This window comes from Epinephelus fuscoguttatus, linkage group LG19 (assembly GCF_011397635.1).
Source record: "Epinephelus fuscoguttatus linkage group LG19, E.fuscoguttatus.final_Chr_v1".
NCBI classification, from domain to species: Eukaryota; Metazoa; Chordata; class Actinopteri; order Perciformes; family Serranidae; genus Epinephelus; species Epinephelus fuscoguttatus.
The window spans coordinates 22,966,625-22,989,750 of record NC_064770.1 but is presented as its reverse complement, the minus strand read 5'-3'; the positions used below and the strand labels follow the sequence as shown (position 1 = coordinate 22,989,750).

Below are 23,126 nucleotides of genomic sequence, written 5' to 3'. Positions count from 1 at the left end.
TTAGCTTTCTACTGGGGCTAGCGGGATATCAGATTTTAAATACAGGATTATCAAACCCAAAATAATTCACAGTAACAGTATTATCGCGATTTCTATAGGCAGTTTAAAAAAAAAAGCCACTCACAAAAAGTAGCTACCCACTGTGGTAATAAGCTAGCTAGTTAGTTGGAGCTGATGTGGCTTTCTCTGATGCGTACCTGTGTGTGTTGTGTCTCCAAATGTGTGAGTTGTGTACCTGACAATTACATTCATATGTTTTTAGCATTGTATTTCTTTTGTACAGCACTTTGGTCACTTTGAGTTGTTGTTAAATGTGCTTTATAAATAAGTTTGAGTTGAGTTTTTGTAAATGAACATCTTCAGAGTGTACTTATACCTCTTTACACTAAGAGAAAGGTGAAATTTAGAGGTGCTATTTATAGGTTATTATGCAATGGTTTTACTGGTCCAGCCACCTGAGCTCAAATTAGTCTGCATGTGGCCCATGAACTAAAATGAGTTGGACACCTCTGCTCTAGTTTATTGTGTTGCCCTGAAATCAATGCTGAATCTCGTTTGCAACTTGACGTGCTTGCGTTGGATGTAATGAGGTCAAAGAGGTTTGGTGGTTTAAAAGACCAGATGGTGGCCCAGAGGATCTTTAATAAGTCGGTGAGCTCCAACTGTGGGGGGTGGAGGACCCATTGAGAGGAACATTTAGAGACGTTTAGAGAGAGAGTTCCAGCTGAGCCCTGTGCTATTCTGAGATAGCCGAGAGAAGATTGGGTTGACTTGCTTGGAATTTGCATCACCGGTGCTCTTCAACAAAGTGCTGAAGGGGCAAAATGTAACTGAGGAACATTTTCCATATTTATAATTACCTGCTTCATGCATAATTCAACTTCCTGCCAAGGTTTCCCATCATTCACATGTTGCTCAGTAAGGTCGTTGTCTTTAAAAATGGCTCATCTTTAAATTCTGTACAGCCCTTATAAATAATCTGTGTTTATGTGAGGTGACTTGTATCAGTCAAAATAACACATTGCATATTACTGTGCACATTTGACCTTTGTAACAGGAGGTTATTGTTAATCTATCTCCAACCATTGCAAACTTTCATCCTCCTACATACAATCTGACAGCCTGCCTCTGAGTGATTCTCTCCATATGCTGTGATGAACCATAGCTTGTAATTAGATCACTGAGCTGTTTATGGTGCAGGAGATAGATGACATGTGGAATGACTCGACAGCAAAGATGGATCAATGCAGTAAATGTGATTTAGACATTACCATTTGAATAAGAGAGTGGAAATGTTGGTGCAGTTATACTGATTGTGTCGTAGGTGCTGGTGGACCTGGAATGACTTTGGCTCCACCAGTGCAGCCCTCCACAAAATTAATGCAACTGGAAACTAAAAAAATTATCCCAGTTAATAAAGACACTTCCTCAGCAAATGCACATCTACTCGTGAGAAAGAGACTCCAGTTTTGAGAAGGCGATAGCTGACGAGTGAACAAGCTCACATAAATTAGGATACCATGATGAACAGCCTACTATTGAGAGTCATTACATCTCTGTAAAGGCTGAACAAACAGTGACATCCTGTTGTCAGTGTCTCATTCATACAATGCAAACAAGGCTTGAAATATGAGGCTCTGGGGGGCTGTAATGTACAGTGATAAAACCCTGTAGAATCTCTAATATCTAAAGCTGCCTTTATTTTTCCTCGTCTGTCACATTTACTCTTGCACTCTTGTAAATTAGATTCACACATAGCAATGTGGATTAAAGACTGTATGGCACTGAAATCAGTTTATCTCGCAGTGACTTGTTTAAGATGTCAGCTGAGACTCTGCTTTACTTCTGTGTATGTAAATGAATCTGAACAAATGATGATGGCTAGCTTGCTTGCTAACAAAATAAAACATATAAGAAACACTGCTGGTTCTTGTAGTTCTACTAAAATTTCAACTGGAAGTGCAAAAGAAATATTTCACTGCTGGAAAGATGGTCATAAAACTAGGCTGCCTATGACACAGAAAGATGCAAATACTTGTGTAATTGTTGCTAAATGCCCAGAGAAAACAAAGGGAAAGGGCTGCAGAAAAGAAGGGGGGGGGGTCTCTCTCTCAATCCGCTTCTTGATCTGACACTGAGTCGCAATATGCAAAAGTGCACAGACTACCAGTTTTTATTTCACTGTGGAAGGGACAAATGTTAAGCGCACGGATCTGAAGTCTTAAAGGGCTGCTAACTTTGTCATCTTCTTTTTCCATTATACTGTAATAGACAACAAAGTTCCAGCAACATTGTATAATAAAGAGAGACAACCCTATTTTAAGAAATCACCTCTGGGTGTCATTATGCTCCAATTTACAGTTTGTCAGTCCAGGATGAGAAAGGAGGAAAACCACATTAGAAAAAAAAAAGTCATTAGTCAGTTTCCCGAACTAAGATGAGATATGCAGGCTTTCAAGTTTACTGGACATGGCAGGCAAGATGGAGACTTTGTTGTGTCTGAATGGTAACTTGTCGGTGAAGAGTCTCAGTCATCCAGGTCATGGTAATCATAAGTGCTAATATCGTAGACAACTGGACTTGCTTGCATTTCTTGAAGACGTTCGCCTCTCATCCAAGAAGCTTCTTCAGGTCTAAATGACTGGTACAGAGTTGCAGGGCATAAACCCTGTGTGGGTGGGAACCCCTGCAGAGTCGTAGGGGTCACGTGAGCTCTTAGTTTCAGAGTCGTTAAGGTCACAATGTGAGTCGTTGACCCACCTGGCCACCATGTGAGTCGTTAGGTTTCACGTGGGACTAGGGGTGAATGGGTGTGAAGTCGTCTGGGGAGGGATCCTAAGACTCTGCTGTCCACTTACATCTACAGGAGAAGGGACACTCCTTTGAGGACAGCAATGTGCACATCTTGGCCAGTGAGGAAAGATGGTTTGAAAGAGCTTCTACGTCAAGCTGAAACGACAATCATTAAACACAGGGTTCATAGCCTGCAACAGTCATTTAGAACTGAAGAAGCTTCTTGGATGAGAGGCGAAACATCTTCAAGAAACGCACGCAAGTCCAGTTGCCTACAATATTAGCACTTACGATTGTATCTGAATGGTTCTTGATTTTGACTGTGGTGTAGTTGAGGGTACACACAGGTATATGAGATACACTCACCTCTTTTTCTGGCCTTATGCAGTATACCCACCTATCAGCAAAAAAGCCATTGGAAAAAATAGGAGAGTATACCCACTTCCTCCTCAATAACCTGACCATCTACCTAGTAGTTCACTCACCTTGTCAGCTACCTACACCACTGGCTGTGAGTGTTTTCAGCGTTCATCTATCACATCGTCATCATGACAGCTGGTGGTGTGAACTCTGCCATCCACTTGAGTTAGAACATTTTTTAAAACTAGTTATCGTTACAGTCATCGTCTTTGGTGTGGACTGCCCTTTAGTATGGCATCGTGTCTGCCTTTCCGTTAGGTAGCACTGACCGTAAACCTGAATGTATTTAAAACCATAATATTCACGACCCTCCAGTGGCCACAGTGGGAAACTGCAACACTAGATTACATTTGTACAAAGGTTTGAATTACCATAACCATTATTAATATCAAAATGTGCAACCTGTTATTATCATTATTATTACAAAAAACAATGGTAAGTGTCTGGAGCAAGACCAGCTACTGCAGATGTTCATACCGACATCAAGGCAGACACGATAGCATCCTAGCACTTCTAGTAAATACTTCAAAACTATAGACAGAATCAAATAAATGTGTTCATTAGAACAACAGGGCTTCAAGCAGCTAAATACCAGGCTCCAATAAGTCTGATATCTTCAGTGGCTGAAGGAACTAGGCTGGGTTCATCTTTTATTCAAGACTAATATCAGGGTCTCGACCAAAACGCTCAGGGAACCGAATGTCGGTGATGACGTGGCACTTCGGCGGAGGAGGTGATACATTTCTCTGCTCATTGCCCTCAAAATGGCAAGGACCCAAATAGTGTTGCAAATCAGATGCAGCTGGACGTCTGTTTTGTTTGTAGTGGCCAAAAAACCTTTTGTGCACACCACCTATGGTTTCTGTTCTCAGTCGTCTAGAGCTCTGATGAAATGTCAGTGGGAAAGTTTGTACAAAATGTCCAAATGACCCATTCAGTCAATATTAAAATGACAAGCACTGAGTTGCTGTTTGCTTTAAAATATTACATTTCATAAAGTTAAAATGCCAAACGCACGGCTGAAACTCATGCTGCCTGCTCAAGAGTAGAAGTAAGAGATGATAACAAAGCAGAGAGACTGATGTGACGGAGGGAGAGACAAAGGCAGAGATGTGACAGAAAGACAGAGAGGGTGCCAAAAGACAGCGAGACGGACAGAAAGACAGTGACAGTGAAAGGCAAGACAAAGACCAAAGGATCTGTATCAGACAGGAAGGAAGATAAAAGCCCAGGCAGACAGCTGCTGGGGGCTGCATCGTGACATTGGCGAGACAAGTTGTCACTGGCAGAGGTATGTGAGGGTACTTCTGATGTTGCCTGTTTTCCTTTTGTTGTCACTGAGATAAAAAAGCTGAGCTGTGTCCTACTCAAGATACAAGACTAGTCGGGTCGGCTGACGGTGTAGGGATACATTTTTATTTCTTTTTATTTTTTTTCCCAAAGATGCCGTTGTTTTGAGATGTAAAACAGGCAGGGGCGACAGTAACAAGTTACACATTATACTCTTGTGTTGTGACTGTCACAAGACAAGATGTGTCCATAGCACAAAAACTGTCAAGTACTAAAACCATCAGCATTATATCTGCTCAGATCTGTAGTCTTGTTTACTGACTCTTGATCAGAAATCAAAATGTTGCATTTAACCTTAAACATAGAGGAAATCTCGCTTCTCTTTTTACAAGAATAGCTCTGTAGGAAAACATGTCTCTATTTCTCATGACCATAGCCACACGATTGAATTTGCCACATAGCATCAGCTACAGTAGCCGTATACTCAACTCATCTAATGCTAATGATAAGGTAGTGGGTTAACATGACTGACTTGTGGCCGTTTCATTAGAATGAACGGTGAATCAGTGGCCATAAGGTAGTTATGACGGGCCCTAGTGCACACTATCGTGCACATATCGTCTCTTTGCATGATCAGACCTGACACTGGATAACATCAGCACACATATTACCCTGTAATCATCACTGTATATCTGTACATGACAAATAAAACCAAAGAAAATAAGAAATTATTAATTAAACAATTATAATAGTTTCTTTATAGTCATAAAATAAGCATATAATTTTGTTTTAGACGCTAATTACAGTTTGACAAATAAAGTAAAACAAACATGTGAGATGGATTTGCCTTTTTCAAGGGCACCGTTTTTATTTTAATGAGTTTTTAATGAGAGCTCGAAGGTTCCATTCTACACCCAGCGCATTGTTGGAGGGCCCACTAGCACTATGGGCCCCCGGCCTCATGGGTCCCAGTGCAACCACACTGCCTGCACTGTCTATATTTACGCCCTTGATGTGAATAAACATCACTGAACTTCAATACATTCACTTGTCGATAAACATAATTCCTGTTTTAGGTTGTGAGCAAAAACACTTAGTAGATGTTTTGTTAGGAATCCTGCGTCGTATATCTTTCAGATGACTTTTTTTTTTTTAAACTGCAGAAAATTTACAGAGGTGCCATTGCATATTCCATGTGAGCATGGTTATCATGTGCTTATGAAGATGAAATCCAGTAATTACACCATCTTTGTTGCTGTTGCTCCCTCAAAACACCAAAAATATCATTAACATAAATAACATTACCAGGAAAATCTTAATGATTCATCCTTGAATTCATAATGAGTTCTAGTCACTGACAAAAAATGATGCTATCCTCATATATTTTATGCAGAATCTCTTTGCATCCTATTAAAACCCAGGTAATACTTTGCACAGTTCAACACTGAACGTGACTGAAATTTCTCACGGAGCCTCGGAGTGACTTCCCACATGACCCAACTTTCCCTCTGTTGCACTTTTGTCTAAGCAGATTTGCTACGGGTGACAATGCTATTCTTGCCGAGCTTTGATCAGAGTATTACACCAACAGACAGAGTGGAGGAGTCTGCTCCCTACAACAGGGAGAGTCAGGCTGAGTCGACCCAGAGGAGCGCAGTGAAAAAGTAGGACTTCTCCCCTGAGAAGAGGTTTAGGCTGTGCGAGGCAGCTGAGCTAAACGGAGTGGCACAGTGTCACCGTCTGACACACAAGGAAGACACAGAGGAACCCTGTCACACTCGGGGCTGTGTGGATTCACACATTCATTTAGATGCGCAACCAGGCTCGCAGAAATGAATCGATATTTGATTTATTGAAAACCAGGGTTTATGATGCTGGCATTAGCATTTTTTAATCTGCTTGTTGATCTCTGTGGAAGTACTTTAAGCGTGTTTTCTTCAGCAGATTTTATAGGCACACACAGTATCTCTAATAAAAAACACATCAGCGATCAAGTCCCTTCTGTGATATAAAACTTCATCATTAAACAAAAACACTGAAAACAACAGCCTTGTAAGCTAATTTTCGTGGCCTGACAGGGAAGAGACAGGCTTTTATGTTTATTAAAGAGCAGCTGACACGTCTCTCTGCCAACAAACATGGGTGTGAGACACGTCTGGATGACTGATGAGCTCTGAAAAGCTGCAGCCACAGAGTGAGAGGTGCTCGGAGTCTATCCTCGGTCCTCTCCATTCTCTCTGCCAATTTGTTTTTGTGCTGTAGAAGCTGAACAGGAGTGCTGACCCTAAACCTGTGTCTCGCTCAGTCAGAGATAAATTTACACTGTTCAGAGCAAAACACCCGGTAAAGGCTTTACATGTGGATTCAGTGTCTGTTGTTAGAAGTAATAATGTGTGAGTGGGAGTTTGCTTTACATTAAAACAACCCTGTGGTTCAAAGAGCTCCTAACTAAAGGCAAATATTTTACATCTTTTAGTTGTTATTACTAAAAACAACAGTCTGACAAAATAGATGTCAAGTGTGTAAAGTAATTGCTTTGCCTGAAGGAAAACTTTCCCTTGCTCTTCAACTATTTGAGCCCTTTTTAAAAACAGATATTAATGTGATTCAGCTTGGCCCTCTGACCGAACAGCACAAAGACAAAAGAAAAACAAGTACACGTTGCCAGAGGAAGAAATAATACTGATGGGGACATAACAAGGTCAACTCAGAGCATTTGCAGATGAAAGTCTTGTCTTTGGAGAAAAACCAAACCATAAGAAAATGTTACAGCTATGCCTGGGTCTCCAAGTTGCTCTGAAACTATGAGTTGGCATACTCAGTGTGTTCATGTCACTTCAGCCATTTTGTTGCAGCAGTAAAATGTATCTAATGGACTAAAAAGAAATTGATAAAGTTTAATTTGTATTTGTAACATTAATAGTTTATATAATTTAGAAAATTGATACTTGGCGCTGTGTGATAATACGATATTACCACACTAAAATATTGCGATACCATGCTGTAATGATCATTCCAGTATTTCAGTTTTTTGGAGCCCGAAGTGACCATAATTAGACGAGATGGTGGAGCTGTGGAGGAGCAACTGAGGTGACGCCTCTCACTCAAGCGTCCTCGCCCTTCATTATGCGTAACTTTAAGCCTTAAAAAAATGTAAACAGGGGAGTTATATAAAAACTTACTCTCGATATGTTGTTCTAAATGTTGAAATTAGCTATAGAGACCAACACTTTTTTAAATCATGTTTATTTCTCCAGTTAACATGGGCATCTATAGGAATGACTGTCCTCTGGAGCCAGCCTCAAGTGGCCATTAGAGGAACTGCAACTTTCTGCACTTCCGCATTGGCTTCATTTTCGGCCCCAGAGGATGCTGCTTGTTATCTTCATGTACATTCATAAAAATAAATGTCTGCAGTCCTATACTAAACTGTAACAAGCAATAATTTGGTATAGCTCCCCAAGCAAACTCTGAACTTTAAACTCTGATATAATACCTTGAAAAATGTTGATATTCGATACCCGATACTGTTGGGAAACATTGAAGGCATGGAATTTAGATTTTCATTAGAAGACTGACATAAAAAGGCTATAACATGACAACGACAACTTTTCTTATCTTGGTTACTGGCAGATAACTGCAGAATGACTAACATTAACAATGAGAGACAACCAGAAAGCGCAGCTGATGCTGGTGTATCAATACAGCTGAAAATGACTATTGACATGTTTTCCAAATTTATATGTATAAATAAGTCGATATTTTTGACAACAGTACACCCCAGGAAGACACTTTGTGGAGAATACTCTTTATTTAAACATCACTGTGACTCATTCTTTGCACCTTCTGAAGTAATATCTTAGCATATGCCTAATTACCTAAGCCAAGGACGTTATGTTGTCCCTTTGATATGTTTGTTGGTTTGTCTGTTTTTCAGCAGGATTACGGAAAAAAATACTGGCCTGATTTTCATGAAACTTGGTGGACGGTGATCCAAATCACGGACCGGATACACAAATTAGTTTTCACTTTTGTTTACATTGCAAGTAGGACATCTGGCCTTGGCTGCGATTGACACTCTCTGACTGTCCTTCTAGTTGACATGAATATTAAACTTTTGCTGGGAACATAATATTACAGGCTTTTGGAAGTACACAGATAGGGTAAGAATCAGTTATAAAAAATATTGTTTAAGGCATAAATCTTTTTTTCCTTTCCAGTTTCTCATTATTTTAAGACAAAGTATTTCTTGATGATGCATTGATATCAATCAATCAATCAATCAATATATAATTGATGATATAAGCATTTATTATCATGAAGACTGATAAGAATATACTTAGACACATTAAACTTCTGTCTTCTTTTTGTGCCATTTCTTTTCTTTGTGTTACCACTGAGTTGTTTGGGAAGGATACTTTTTCCACTGTGCCTTGTTAGATATTAAAAAATGAGACTTAGATTGTCTACTTCAGTGTACCCTTTGATTTAGTGTGCAAATTCTACCTCCTTTGTGACACATTCGTAGACCTTGTGTGTCAAAACGACACGTATGACAGCGAGAAAAGCTGAGGTGAAAGACCAATTATGTGTTTCATTCGTGGCGAGTCAGGAGGTAAATGAAATCAGTTCACAAACCCTGCAAGGACATCACTCTTATAAATGGATTTCTCCAAATTATGAATGTCTGAATATAAAGGAGGAAATCAATAATTTAAGGCTTTCAATATTCGACTAACTGGAAAGACTGGAGTGGGTAAAATGTCAAATGACAGCAAAATGGAGATTCGGTGTGAGCAGGCTGAAAGGTCTCAAAGCTGCAGACAAAAAGAACAGAAGTCATTAACCTGCAAATGTGTCACTTTGCCACATTTTCATTAAAATAAATTGATCTACACACCACCTCACCTCATGGCAGGAATATAGATGCAGAGCTTCCCCTGTTAGGTGTGTGCCAGGTTTTGAGATTGTGTGCACATACACAGCCCTCATTATCATGATCCTCTGTGGCATGTGTGCCAATTGTTACCAGAGACATGCACTGCGTGTCAGAGGGGGGTGTGGGGCTCGGCGCCTTCCTGTCAGTCAAAGTGATATCTTGTCAGTCCTCGCGTCAATCCTTATAAACACAATTCCTCTCTTTAAAACATGCGTTTCTTGCTCTAAAGGAGCTCCTTTTCCTTGAGTAAGAACTTCATATCGAGTGCATTAATTGTCTTAAAACAAGTGCTATTTTAAATTCCAAAATGACGATAATAAAAAATAAGCCACGATAAAACAAAGGAGAAAACAAGTGTAGGATTGCTCAGAAAACACCTAAAGCCATATATAGACTTTACTGACTTTGAGACATTGATACAGTCACCCTGTGTGGGAAGAGGATGACCTCTGCTGAGATACCTCTACTTTGATCCAGCGTTCGCTTCTTCTTCTGCTTTTATGAACCCAACAACATCTTAGACCCAGCGCTAATGTCTTGACATGCTGCAGGCTTATTAACACTTCTGACACCAAGTGGATTCCACAGCAAGCCGAGCTGTGCAAACACATATTGCAGTGGCAGTAGGCACCAAAATTTTACAGCAGTGATGTACTTAAAATTTCTGGTTCTATCTGGTTATGATTTCTGGCTACTGGCAATTTTCACAGTAAGATTTCAACGAGGTTCCGTCCAAATGACACAGAAAATCTCTCTTTTTTTCATGTCTAGTGTATTTTTTGCCCCTTTTGCTATCTCCCTTCCAACTTATAAGGCATTCATGTTTAGTGAACAAAGTATTAAAGAAGTATTTCACTGCTGGAAAGATGATCTTTCATAAAGCTGGCTATCTATGCAGTAGAAAGACGCAAATACTTTTAAATTGGTGTGACATGACCAGAGAAAAAAGAGAAAAGGGCTGTGGCCTTTGCTGTAGCTCAAGAGGTAGAAAACCTACAGCTGTGAGAATGCATTGCACCTCACCAGACCAATAAATGCTCACACTGGTGGGTGATGTAATGCAAGCTTGTCCGTTTTGACACAGGAAACAATATGGCAGCTGGCTACTAACAACTTATCTATAATTACACTTAAACAGGAAGTCAAAATATAAATATAAATAATTTCTGAAAACATTTTAGGCGAGATAGAAGCAACGCAGTGACAGAATCTTAGTTCATATTTTATCCGCACTGAGTAGTTTTACTGTTTGATCTAACGTTTTTCAGTATGTTTATACAATATAGGAAACAGTATGGCTCCCACTTCTGGTTCACAAATTCTCTTACTACAGCCAAACAGTGCACTAAAATATTTTTTTCTGCAGATATTTTAGGTTGAAAATAGGCAATATGGTAACAGAGTCTTGGTTTATCTTTGATCAGCACTGCCTAGTTTATTCACCGTGACCTCCAGCATGCACTGGGGTGGTTTGCAGCCGAGTATGATGAGAGTCAGCACCTCTAAATCCGAGGCCATGGTTCTCTGCCCAAACCAGTGGTTTGCCCCCTCCCCAGGTTGGGAGTGAGTTACTGCCTCAAGCGAGGGAGTTCAAGTACCTTTGGGTCTTGCTCATGAGTGAGGGTGGAATGGAGCATGAGATGGATCGGTGGTTTGGTGCAGCATCTGCAGTGATGCGGGCGCTGTGCCGGTTCGTCGTGGTGAAGAGGGAGCTGAGCCAAATGGCGAAGCTTTCGATTAACTGGTCCATCTATGTCCCAACCCTCACCTATGATCATGAGCTCTGGGTAGTGACTGAAAGAATGAGGTCACGGACACAAGTCGCTGAAATGAGTTTCCTCCATTGGGTGGCTGGGCTTAGTCTTAGAGATAGGGTAAGGAGGGAGGGGATAGGAGAGGGAGCTCGGAGTAGAGCTGCTGCTCGTTCGTGTCAAAAGGGGTCAGTTGAGTTGGTTTGGGCATCTGATCAGGATGCCTCCTGGGCGCCTCTCATTAGAGGTGTTCAGGGCACATCCCATTGGCAGGAGGCCCAGGGCAGACCCAGAACATGCTGGAGGGATTGCATATCTTATATGACCTAGGAATGGAAGAGAAAATGAAAATGGGGATGGATGCATGCTTGTCTGGTTTTACCATCTGGAGTTTGAGATAAGCTTGAGATGAGCAGATGCCCTAAAAAGCGGTGAGATCCGGGTGCTGGTAAGATGGAGGGAAGTTTACCATATTTCATGCACACACGCTATCCACACTGTTAAGCTGAAAGTCTTGTTGAAGTATGCTTTTAAAAAACGGATTTCATTTGGTAGCTACAAAGTACTCCTGGTGGGGAGCTTGTGAAGGACAGTCTACAGCCATGATAACATTAGATGATTATCACAGAACACAAAGTGCAGCTGAGGCTGATGAGACTGTCATCAGTTCTGCATGTTTTAATTCATAAACAGAAGTACTGGACAATTAAAATTTTGACCTGATGATGTAACCAGATGAAAAGTCAGAGAAAGTGGTTGCAATGTATCATTAGGGCGGCTCTGAAAAACTTAAGAGAGCACCACGCTGTTCCACAAACAACCTCATAATTACTCTGGATAATCCACAGAACATGCTGCGTTAATAGTTTTGGGTTTGCTGTTGTTCACCAAAAATCAATTTGCTGTTGTCATTACACCAAATTAATATAGTTAGCGTTGATGTTCAAATTTGTAAAAGCCACCAACGCTTTTTTAGAGGCCACTTACTATTATGCTCATACATATAATTGAAATCCATTTTCGCACTCTTTCAAACAAGGTCCTTCTGTCTGGATGATAAAAGGATTGCAGAAATGTGATAAAAAGCCAGAGTAACCACAACAACAATGATGACGCCTCTGCATTTACTCATGCCAGTTAGAGATAAAACACTCTGAAAAGACAAAAAAGATAGAGTGTGACAGAAAAACACAGCTTTTGTCTATGCGCTGGATCCTGTGTGAGCGTTTCTGCAAAAGATTAACAATATTTGTCTCTGACCAGCTGTTTAACTTGTGCCAAAGAGCGAAAACAGATCTCTGTGAACACAAAGTACAACTGGGGAGAAAAAGGGAAGCAGTAATATCTGCAAACAGAGGAAAACAAGGAGGTTTACAGAGCCGGGTTATAGAAGGATCACACGTTTTCTCGGAGACTGCAGTGTCAATAGTTGCTGTGACGAACGGGAAAGATGATACAGAAACAGACAAACAGTGTAGACAATGATTGGATGGAGACAGTGCAGGACCCATTGGATCCCAGATTATCTGACAATAAAGCATCACATAAGAAAGGTTGGAGTGGAAATATTGGAGTGACTTAGTGTATAAAGTTATGGGAGAAATTTGTTTAAAAGATTGCAAATGTTTCTCCTGAAGCAGAAGAGACTCTTTATGCAGCATATTTCTTTATAGATCCAGAGCTCTGTACCCAAGGCTATCCTGAAATTCTTTTCTCCTGAGACTGGCGTTATGAATGATTTCTAAACTGCTTAGCCTCGAATATTTCTTCTTTTTAGACACCATCAGTTCATTGAAGTATTTTAGGACAATGGGAGCACAGACATTAAAACTAATACATGCCCATCCATCTTGGATAAATAGACTCGCAGCTCAAAAAGATGCCGGAGCTGTCGAGCACTTTAGTTCATGAAAAAGCTATGTCTGATTTGTCATACTGAAAGAAGAGACAGTTGGCAAATCATATTTCTGCTCTGAGAGCGTCTGAATGACTCTGACCTTCGCCAGCCCCCTCACAGGTACAGAGCTCCCTTCTGCGGAGTTGCAACAAACTCAGAGGAACACAGAAAGCACTTTTCTGTTGAGCAGGCAGAAAAGATGTGTTATGTAACAAAGAACAGTGAGATGATGGAGAGGAGATGGCCGTCCCTATTTTTCAAGCTTGCCACAACAAAGAGAAGCCTTTTTCTTCCCTTAGCTATACAGGTGAAATAAATAACATGCAACAAGGACATTTATTCTGAAGTTATTTCCTGACATGAATCCATCCACTCAGGGTTTCCATTTATATCACTCCTGCTGGGAAATTGAATTGAAACAACAACAACAAAAAGCAGGCATCTTATGGGACATCTTCATTCATCTTGCTGTATTTCAGTGTGTTCTTGTGTGCACATAAATGCCCCATCTGTTTTGTCACTTTGCAGCTGACATCAAAGTAAATGGAAATGTTCACTGAAAGCAGCTGAACACTGACACTTTGCCTCCGCAGGGCTTCGCTCCACTGGCTGCATCATGTGTGACTACGGTCACGGACAGGCAGTAATCTACTGAAGCAACGGAGCTGACACACTATTAATGTTCCACGCAGGAGACCAAATTACAGGTGAAGTATGATTGAGAGGATGAGTGAGGATTACTGCGTGTCACGCCTTCGTTAACTTAAATAGAACCTGTTGGTGCAGAGAAATCCATGTCACGTTTCTTCACACGACTCTTGCTTAAAACGATTCACTTCAAAAACGCCACAGTCTGCGCTGATTATAAATGAATGGTATTTGAATTCATATCACTGCATTATTTACAGACACTTTCTCTCATCACCATCTGGCGCGGTGGTGCCATGACATTTAACTAAACAGCTATGAGGCAGGCAGGCGGCCATTTCATTTGAAGCCAGTCCGTGCCCTGGGGACAGACAGAGAGATGAATGAAAGCACACAGATGAAGGTTTCATCTCTCTCATTGCTTTCACTGGGTTTCTATGACACAGACACGTTAGCATGATCAAGCATTCAGGCATCAGAACGTGCAAAGACGCGCACAGATGTAAGAGCAATTGCGGCTGCAAAGTAATACATCATTTTACAATCAGCATCAAAGGCAGGTTGCTCAATAAGAATGATTGCATTATATTCATACAGAATGTATTCTAATCCAGGTTGGGGTTATTGATCTGCACAGTCAATATGAAACATAGTTTGTGTCTTATGAGACTGCTTGACCTGGATTGCTGCCCGAGCGCTGATCAATTCTATGTTATGAGAACGCTGTGGGGATTTTAAAAGGCTCAGCTACATAACAGCACAACTGGGGATGGTGTCTTGCCCAAGAACACTTCAATAGACCAGCAAGTTCGAGAAAAACTAAATGTTAAAATATGTTGTTGGTCACTGCCTTTAAAAATCATAATGAAATGATTCAGTTTTCTGGTCTGCCAGTGCTATGGTTAAAGCCTCTGTAATCGAATATTTTTACATTTTTACAGTCAATGAATCCAGAAAATCATCATCTGAGACTGTATTCTTCCTTCAGCTCAATGGAGCAATTTAGCATCTTTCAGCTCATTGTTTTGGTTATATGCAACTTTACTGTTCTGATTAAGTCTCACTGTTTTCATCAGTGGTGCTCCAGCTGCAGCGGGCAGACGTTTTCAATAACAAAAAACTCTCAAAAAAACAAAAATAGTGGAGCAGTTAGTAACTTTTGAGCAAGATATTTCCCTCGAGAGAAGGCGATAATATTTGGTTTACAGCTTGTCTTACTGCTCAAAAGTGGCCAAAATATCAGTTAATGCAGGTTAAAAGTTTGGTTAGATTAGGGCACAAATTCTACTTGGTTACAGATATATACACAGCAGGATTTTCCTAAAAAAAAAAACAATGTACAGACTCATACAGAAGTAATCCCTCTCAATCATCACTTTCACCCACTGGAAGTTTGGGGCAGTGTATTTATCTGCAGAGACTCTGCTCTCTGCCTGTATTTTCTTCTTATTCAGGATGAATACACATAGCACACTAGGTAGCAACCAGGTGTAAGACCATGAGCAGCACGTGTCCAAAAAGAAGCTACAAAAATCGCAGACACAGCACCAAAAAACACAAATATGGTGAGGTGAATTGCCAAGCAGACAAATCTGGGGTTGACTTTCACTTTCACTGATGATACGGTTTACAAACAGTAGCTGACGATTCCTGCATAGTGTACATTTAAGGTTAGATAATTGTCACTCAACAAACAGCAGCTCTGCCAACCCATCTGCCATGAGCTAGACCTGTCACGATACCCACTTTTTGTGGGCAATATATTGTTCCAGAAATAACTGCAATAAATGATAATTTTTTTTTACTTTTTAATGATTATATCATAGCCTAATGATGCAAGTACACCTTGCATCATTAGGCTTGGCGATCATAATTCTAAATAAAACAGAAATAAATGTATGTGTGTGGGTGCGTGTGAGTGAAGGAGCTGAGCCCCGCCCAGGGTTAAACTCCAGACACAAAGAGCCAATGTGAAGACAGAAGAAGCATGACCTGAAATGATACCAATAATTTTTTTTAATGTCCATTCGGCTCAGGCGCTATGAAAAAATGCTTAGGAGCTGCGCCCACGTCCTAAAATGGTTGTAAAAACACAGCTGTTTATTGTGGCTTCATGTTGGTTAAAATGTTTGTGACATTCTTACGTAAACAAACGCATATAAACACAGGGGTAATATTGTATGATATATGGACATAACTTTGATTATATCTGCTGACCTCAATAAGTCGCTAATATAATTGTCATGACAGGCCCACCTTGACCTCTTCCCCAAGAGGCAGCATAACAATGTCACGCTACTTTGACCGTTGCTTCTGACAGTTACAATTCTCGCTGCTAAAATATGGTCCTTCTCGTCAGGTCAATGCAAACATAGGTCTTTTCCAGTATCCCTACAAACAACCACTGCTGACGTTTTTCTGGTGAGGACATTTTCTCGCCAACATCGCAGCTCAGCTTCTGATCGTAAAGCGGCCGGACAATCTCTCTCATCAGCAGAGCAGCCTGCTGCCCTTTCTAAATGGTGGGTTTCAGGAACTGCAGGTTAACTGACAGGCGGACGCCACAGAATCGCGCTGGTTTAACAACCTTTCTGATTCCCATCTGCTGCAAATGATCCTAGCTTTGACTGAAAGCAATACAGGAGCCAGGCTGCTTTTTAACAGAGTAACCCAGACAAATGATTTGCAGCAGGGGCCTAAATGGACTCTTATAGTCTCCCTGAAGCACTACTTCTGACAAGAAGACATTCATCATGTTACTAAATGGCTTGTGTATTCCTGCTCCAATGGCTTACACCAACAAATACTTGCCATGGCACATTACATAAACAATAGAGTGATCCATGGCGCTGACCGTAACGGACCACATGAAACACCTGAGTTACTAACAGCCTCTGCTGTGAGCATCAGTGCAAGAAAAAAACCTCACCAGATCTGTTTCATTTAAAAAAATGACACCTTTATCTTCAAACCACTTAAAACACAATTACACTATCCAGATGGCCACACCTAATACTTGAGACCGTTAACCGTTTTGACCGAGTGTCTCTCACCTTAAGTATTAATTCATATGATGGACACCTCGTATGACGTTAATGCTTTGCTTGCCTAAATGTCTCCTAGCTGGGGAGACAATAAACCCCCGCAGAGGGGAGCGGGTCTGAGGGCGGAGGAGGAGAGAATGATTTGCCCCTCTGGTTTCTCTATCTCCTTCAGAGTGGCATTCATCACCATTAGCGTTCATTAACATGAGTTAGTGCTCGTTAGGCTGCGGTGTGCCAGCAGGCATCTGTAGCTCGCCGCCAGCATATCTCCTCGTTGTAATAGACACTGACTGAATGTGGATTTGGAGCTGAGAAGGGAAGCAGTGAAAGCTAAGCAGGGCAGGGAAGGACTTGTCATACAGTGTCTCTGAAGATTATCCCGAATGTATCTCTGGGAGATTAAAAACTGTTTCAAATAACAAACCACAACAGTCTGAGGTGTAACTGTGCCAGTGTAGCAGTGAAAAGTAAGATACAGCAAACAATAAAGATCTTAGGTAAGAAAAGAGACGAGTGTTATGGTAAGTCTTCTGGTATATTAGGGCATGTATAGGAAGAGATCGGCCTGTTCCCCCACCCGGTGTGCCGGTCAGCTGCAGCTGCACCAGAGAGAGTTATGCATAAGAATGGGACTGTGTGCCAACATTGCTCCAGGGTCGAAGGGGATGCAAATGGAAACATCCAACATATACTAACATCATCCATATATGTCGATCATCTGGGTCAAGAAATAACAAACTGGAGGCCAGCTCTTTATCCTCGCTGCTTTTAGGCAGCCTTAGGGCGCAAAAGCAGGATGGGGTACGGTGTGGGTATATGAAAGGAAACACACAGGACATGATAACACACGTGATCAACGGCAGCCTTCTATAAGATAGTGTATCATGACATGACAACACACAACAACCTTCGGAGGATGTTGGCACACTAGTGGAAGTGGAACGGTGTGGATTAGTGTGGATAAATGAAAAATGAAAACACGCTACGACATTGTAAATGTAATAATATCACCCGAAATCCTGTTGGTAACACCTTATATTACCTTGTTACTGCTAAGTAATATATTACTGTAACGTGTGACAAAAGTAACACAAATAGAAATACCTGACTATTCATTCCCTTTTTTCTGTATAGATTTTGAGTGTTTGAGTGGGGTTTGGTGGAATTTTCAAGGTGACAGTGACATTCATGTAATATAGTAAACAAGCCAGGTTAGCCCTCTGTGCTAACTATGCTAATGAAGAATCAGAAACAACATTTCTTGCCGACACTAGCTATCAAACAAATGCCAGAGAATGTATCACACTGAGTTACTGTGAGCTGTAAATTCTGGGCAGAGGGCAGAAGATAATGTTATCTCAGGGCCTGACTGGGCAATGCCTCTCGTCCTCTGGGCAGTAGGGCTGCAACTAATGATTATTTTCATTGTCGACTAATCTGTCGATTATTTCTTCGATTAGTCGACTAATCATTTTATCGAAAAATGTGTTAAAATGCTGAAAAATGTTGGTCTGTCTCTCTGAAACCCCAAAATGATGTCATCTAATGTCTTGTTTCATACTCACGCCAAAGAGTTTTAGTTCACCATCATGAGAGAGTGTGTAAAGCTGCCAATATTTGAACATAAGAAGCTGCAATAAGAGTATTTTGGGGTACTTTTAGAGTACTCTTTTATGAAAAAAGACTCAAACTGATTAGTCGACTACTTAAATAGTCACAGATTATTTTAATAGATGATCAGTCATCGATTGGTCGACTAATCGTTGCAGCCCTACTGGGCAGCTGCCTTTTGTTTGACTTAGACTGAAGTAGTGTAATGATTTTACCCCAGAGAGCAGCGTGAAAGTGATACTATATTAAAGGCATCACAACATGACTTGTTGATTAATCAGTTACTTATTCACCAACCTACTACTTTCATAATTAATCATTTGTAATTAAAACATCTTAAATATATCACTTTTATTTGCAATCTTTGGGTTTTGGATGGTTGGTCTGACAAAACAAGCAGAAGATGCCATCCTCCGCTTTGAGAAACTGCGATGAAGGTTCACCACATTGGGTGACAATATGTAGACAAAAAAAAGAATTAATCATAATATTGTATCGATCTTATGGGTGTAGGTTAATTGATATTAAAATTACTTGCAACCCTACTTGATTGAATATTCCAGGGCACAACAGTGTGAGGGACAGTTTGTGTTAGTCGTCCTTCCTGTTGGCTGAGGCGGAGGATTTTGGACAATAACAGAGCCTGCAGCACTGTGTGTTGGACCATGAAGAGATAAGACAAAGGCTGAGTGTCCTCTGCAGCACCAGCTCACCAGTGCTGGAGACTTTGTTTCAGATGGCTGACAGTTCCTCGTCCTCCCTTTTGTTACTGCCTGCCCACCATATCAGTGTCCTTCCTGTCCACCTTCTGTGTACACACACACACACACACACACACACACACACACACACACACAAAACCCCGGTCTGTCCTTGAGCTGCTGTTCACATCTGGTGTTAAAGAAAAGCCTTTTTCTGTTTTAATGATCTCGCAGGGCAGATGGGCACATCATATTTTTCAGGCAGAGACTGGTGACAAACACTCTCTCCTTCCCTTAACAGCCCCTTTGCTTCTCAGAGAGAAAGAGACATTTTTTTCTGATGGCCAGTGTCAATTAAATTAGTTGAGAACTGCCACCCCTCCTGTTGCAGGATGCGTTTACCACACACAGAGAAACAGCAGGTACGATGACACATAGCCCGTTTCTCTACACATGTGCTGGCCTGGCTTGACTTGTGTGCGTCAGCAAAGAGTGGCAAGGATTTGCATCTCCAATCAACAGGGCTACCTGCTTGAGAGTACTTCCTGAGCTGATGATGTGCTTGTCTTGAGTCGATGACGTCCAAAAGCACCATTTTTAGTGTTGTTTACTACTGCACTGTGCAGCAGTTGCTGGTAGCCTGCTACATACCATCATGGATTTTCAGGCTGTTATGATTTTGATTGGCAACTCTCCGTTATTGCTTGAAAAGCAGAGATGCAATGTCACTGAATTGTCACTGGATGTTGTCAAAGCCCATCTGACATCACTGCCACCTACTTAACGGCAGTCTGGCGTGCTTTAATTTGAATCCAGGGATGGTCCATCGTGGGAGCCCAACTTGGGGCGTTTAAACCATAGGCCGTATAAAAATAATGGACTTAGCCATCGTGATGTCATCCATGGGTATACTGACTTCCATTTTGAAGCCTCAAGTTTGGAATTTTGGCCGTCGCTATCTTAGAATATTTTTGGAGCCAGGGATAACCCAAGGTAAACAGATTTGGATGGGAAGTTGGTGTTGGGGGTGGATCTGACTAAGAGCCTGAGGTGACACCTAGAGGAAAGGCTGTCACTTAAACCAGCCATGCTTTTACTTATGCATAACTTGAAACCTTTATGAATTTTCATACACTTTGTACACTTGTCATAAACTAGGAAATTAGCTATAGTGACCAAAACTGTTTTCTGTAAACATTCCTGCTGTAAAGTTGAGTATTTTAAACATGGGGCTCTGTGTGGACTGACTCATTTCTTGAGCCAGCCTCAAGTGGCCATAAGAGAAACTACAGTTTTGGCACTTCTGCGATGCCTTCAATTTTCAGCCCTGGAGGTCACCGGCTAAACCTGGTGATGGAAACACAGATCAACATGACATGATTTGACTCTACGAAGCTAAAAGTGCCAACGTCAAAGCCCTAACAGTGACACCACAAAGGTAATGGGCAATTAAGATGTTTCTAAAAAGCAGCCATTTTGTGCTCCTAACTGCTGTGAACCTTCACAGGTGTGAGATGTTTTACGGTATACTCATAAAATGGGACAAGTGGTGCGGTTTAGTATTCCTCCCAAAAATGAAAGCTATTTGTTTCCTTGCAATAAAAAAGGACTGAAAAAAGAACACATAATTATTTTCCTTATGTTTGAAATATAAAAATATGTTTGAAATACAAAAGCAACATACACCAAGAATTATAATGCGGTGCTGATCAGTAGACTTGTAGAAAACAAGTGTCGCACACTCTGGCTCCATACACATTTGTCTTATTTTGATGATGTTTCGGCCTTTGGGCCTTCTTCAAGATCAACAAGCATCAGTTCAAACGTTTGTTGATCTTGAAGAAGGCCCAAAGGCCAGAATGTCATCAAAATAAAAGAAATGCACACGGAGCCAGAGTGTGCGACACTTGTTTTCTACAATCGTGAATTATTTGTCTGACTGATTGTAGGGATGTACTCCCAGTTTGACTTCTTCGTATCCTTTGAAAACCTCATCCTGTGTTGCTGTATTTCTTTTTATTTCCTGTCTTCCTTAAAGGCATTATCTGTTTGTTTCTATACTTTCACAACTCGCTTTAGAATTTTTGTGAATAAACAAAACAAAATGAACAAAAACTTTCTACTTGAGGGAGCAATTTCAGTGAACTTACCTTAAAGCAACTTACTTATCTGAATAAAATACAATAATTAAAAGCCATTATAGTGGCCAATGCATACTGCTATGCTCTTTTTTGTCAATATACACATAACTGATATATGACAATGTCAGACTGGCCATCTGTTCACTTTTATTGAATTTTCATTTTCTTGTAACAAGCTGAATCAATAAAGGAATATGTCTGGCTAGCCAATTTGATTTGATTTGTAAACTGCTGTGTTCAGCAGGACAGACTGCAGCAAACAACCTTTTCTTAGTCTTTTTTCTTTTTTTAAAATAACGCTTTATGCTCAGGCACAGGTTTTTATACCAGTGTGTTAACTGCTCAGTTTATAAAGCTGTATATCTATCTGCTCATGTAAAAAATAAAATCATATCCACTGTACTAATGAATGGTTTCTTTTGCATGGGTGCTCAGGTGATTTACCAGTTTCATCCTTCATCATCTAATCTGTTTTCAGTGTTTCTGTTGCCAGAGTGCATACAGCCATAACATTTTGATGTTCGGTGATCTCCGAGGCTTAAAAAATGAAGGCAAAGTAGAAGTGCAAAAAAGTTTCTCAAATGGCCTCTAAAGGCTACCTCCAAAACAGAGTCAGTCTCCATATACCTCCACGTTAAAATGCCTGACTTGAAAGCAGAAATAAATATATTTATAGCATGGTACAAAAAATGGTCTTGGTCTAAGGTAATTTCATGACAACTGTCAGGGTGAATCTTAAATTACCCATTTACATTTTATCAAGGCCTAAAGTTATGCGTAACTAAGGGCGTGGTTTTAAGTGACAGGTAGATGCTGACCGTTGACAAGTCGCTGCCACGACAACAACGCTGCATAGGTAACATTAACCATAGTGTAATCCCCGTTTCACAGGATGTAAGTGTAGCTGTTGCTATTTCAGTATGTTTTCAGATCATCAAAGTTACTTGTAACATTTTGGTCACCTGAGAAAGTCTTGTTTACTGTTGAGTTGTACTAAAAGATCATCTAAGGACTCATTTACATGTATGCTCTATGCTAAATATGGAGACAGAGACAAACGGAGCCTTCCGTCCATACTCTGCTTTCATTTCGTCTGTATCTGCATGTTTTCTGTGAGCTTAAGGATACGGACAAAACAGAGCAGTGCCACCGCAGATCATGGAGACAAGTGTAGTGTAGTTCAAATGAGATAGAAGAAGGTGGAAGAAGAAGAATTCTCCATCCACATGTCAGGATGTATATAATGGCAGCACAGATCTTTGCCATCTATAACGCTGCCTCCATTTAAAGGTACAATATTACAACCTCCTCCACACTGTCTCCTCATTTGTTGGTGTGTGAAACTTTTGACTGTCCTCTAGTGCCCTTTATTGGCTATATCTATGCCATGATAGAGGACGCAGACATATTTATTTCCATGAATAAGGGGAGTATTAATGAGCCTTAAGAAGTCAGATGTTATCATGCACCTAATTTAAAACCGTTCAGAACATTTCGACCAAAGATAAATTGGTTCGGAAACTGAAAGGTTGGTTGCCAATTACAACCAAAAAATAGCAGGTTTTCCTCGATCTGAAGTGCAAACCATGACAACATCAGAGGGCTGAAGAGAGGCAATGGAGTCTTACATGTAACAGTCGTCTATGTCATCAAATGCTATGGACAGAGGTTGCTGTTTGAAGAAATCTGAATGGAGTCGCATCAAGAACCAGAGCTAATCTGTGGAAAAGGTGTCGAAAAGGAGTCGACCTCACCAGGGCCACTTGCATATTCTATCTATGATGGTTTCCTCCCACAATCCAAAGACATACATCTTACTGCTATTGACCATAACACCTGCCTCAGCACTGGAGCCAGTCTCTGGGACTGCTCACTGCTTACTTATGATTGG

The 23,126-nt window shown here is 40.8% G+C and overlaps 1 protein-coding gene across 1 annotated transcript in view; it reads right to left on the bottom strand.

Moving 5' to 3' along the window:
* LOC125879409 (ras-related protein Rab-26-like) overlaps nt 1–23,126 on the bottom strand; it is an 84,908-nt gene that overhangs the window by 8,583 nt on the left and 53,199 nt on the right. The gene's annotated exons all lie outside the window — the stretch shown is intronic.